The sequence below is a fragment of the Gavialis gangeticus genome, unplaced genomic scaffold (assembly GCF_001723915.1).
Source record: "Gavialis gangeticus isolate Ggan-Ray unplaced genomic scaffold, GavGan_comp1, whole genome shotgun sequence".
NCBI classification, from domain to species: Eukaryota; Metazoa; Chordata; order Crocodylia; family Gavialidae; genus Gavialis; species Gavialis gangeticus.
In genome coordinates this window covers 9,464,902-9,467,382 of record NW_017729029.1, presented here as the reverse complement: position 1 = coordinate 9,467,382, position 2,481 = coordinate 9,464,902, and positions in this window count along the sequence as shown.

Below are 2,481 nucleotides of genomic sequence, written 5' to 3'. Positions count from 1 at the left end.
TAGCTCACTCACCCCAAGTCACCAAAGCTAGGACTTGAACTCAGATCTCCCATGTGGTAGGCAGAAACTGCCATACAGCCGCCAGGGCTAGTACAACACCAGCCTGCTAGGGGGTCTTGACCTTCCTGGAGCTGGGCCTGGCCTCCCATCGAGCTGCCTGACCTCTGATTTGGAAGAGCTGGAAGCAGAGCTGGGAACCTCTCAGGTCACTGCTCAGATCCTTGCTGGAGCTAGGGAGCCTCTCCTGCTGGCCACAGCCTCTCATAGGGGATCCTAGAGCCCAGCAGGGAGCACTGTCCTGCCAGCTGCATGCTGCATGCTGCGCTGCTGAGGACCCCAGTGCTGCCTGCAGGTCCCACTCCTTCAGGCTCTTCTGGGGCACCTGCTCCCACCCTGCAGGCCAAGCTCTTGCCAGCTCTTTGAATCTCCTTCCTTGTGGTCTCTTGCTGGTCTCCCCTGCGTCAGCTGTGCTGCCCCTTTTATCCCCCTCCAGGTGACCCAAGGGGCCAATCAGGAGATATGGAGGGTGAGTCTGTGGGCCTGATTGGTGAGGAAAGGGAATCCCAAGTTCTCCAATCACTTTTTGCCCTTTCAAAACCCCTGGGCTAGGTCACTGCCAGCTAGCCCGTCACACCACTAAGGCAGTGGAAGCTCCATCCTTAGAGGTTTTCAAGACCTGGCTAGACAAAGCTTTGGCTGGGATAAACTAGTTGGAAGTGGTCCTGCTTTAAGCAGGGGGTTGGACTAAATGACCTCCTGAGGTCCCTTCCAACCCTAATTTTCAATGATTCTATGATTCTTTCTCTGGAGGTCTCTTCCAGCTCTACTTCTCTATGACTCTATGAGAGAAAGAGACATTTCCTCAAATGAGCAGAAATGGCAGAAGTCAAGATAGAGAAGGCGGGGAAGGAAAGAAAGCAGAGAGAGACACTCAGCAAATTGCCACCAAACCTAAAATAGTTGCAGAGCAGAAGTAGACAATGAAAGGCTGAATGGTCTTTTTAAGATCTACTCTAGGCTGCTTGATGTGTGACAGCAATTCTTGTTGATACAAGCTTGTTTCTTCTCTCTCCCAGTTCCATAAGTTGGTCCAATAAGCGATACTTTATTTACTCATCTACTTATTGTTTCTCTTGTACTGACTCTTGACAGCCTTCTTTCTTTCACTGCCTGTTCCAAAGTCCATTGTAGTCAATGGAAAGGGTCAATAAGTTGTGGATTTCACATTGATAGAGCAGTGGTTTTCAACCTGTGGCCCATGGGGGTCTGCAGCAGTGGCATACATGCTTACCTTTGTGCCCCCCCATCCACAGCCAATCATTGAGCAAGGAGGGGGGGAGTCCCCCCCAATGGCCAATCACCGAGGTGGGGGGGTTCCCTTGGTGGCCAGTCGCTGAGCCTGGAAACGCTGGCAGAATGAGAAGTGCTGCCAGGGGACCGAGTACCCCCTGGAGGACCCAGCTGGTGCCCCACCCCAAGCCAGCACTTGGGAACATGCTCCCCTGTCCCCTCCCATTAGTATGCCACTGGTCTGCAGACTATGTCTAAGGGGTCCATGAAAGATGACTATGATTAATCAAAAATATGTGAATACCCATACTTACAATTCAAAGGAGTTTGCACCTCCATTCAAAATTTTCAAAAGAGTCTGCAAATGAAAAAAGGTTGAAAACCAATGTCATAGAGCATGTCTTGCTAATTCATAGATTCATAGATGTCAGGGTTAGAAGGGACCTCAATAGATCATCAAGTTTGACCCCCTGCATAGGCAGGAAAGTGTGCTGGGTTCAGATGACCCCAGCCAGATGCCTATCTAACCTCCTCTTGAAGACCCCCAAGGTAGGGGAGAGCACCACCTCCCTTGGGATCCCATTCTAGATTTTGGCCACTCTAACTGTGAAGAAGTTCTTCCTAATGTCCAGTCTAAATCTGCTCTCTGCTAGCTTATGGCCATTATTTCTTGTAACCCCCAGGGGTGCCTTGGTGACTAGAGCCTCACCAATTCCCTTCTGCGCCCCCCTTTCACCATAGAAAAGTCAAGTGAGTTACCAGCAACAGCTGCATATATCCCAAATACATCCTGTTAAAAGTGTTGAGTATCAGTACTTTACATAGGTAGACAGTCATTAGTACCAATATTTTTAGTAAGATCAATTACTTCACCTTCCACTAATAAAAACATTTTAATTGAATTGAGCTGGTCTCACAAAAGAACAGTAAGAGCGTGACAACTTTGTGTTCTCAGTTGAAGCCTGGATTTAACCAACTTCAGTACAAAGGAGTTGTCCTTGCAAACCACCACAAAAAGTGATACTCACTGGCACTTTATGGTAATCTTAATCTCAGTACATGGACTGAGACTTCATGGGTGCAGGCACTGAATTCCTCTTGCACAACTGGGTGACACTGAGTAGAGTTCGCACTGACAGCCTCATGCTGAGCCTGTCCCTGAACTGGTCCGTCTGGCACATTTCAGCAGCA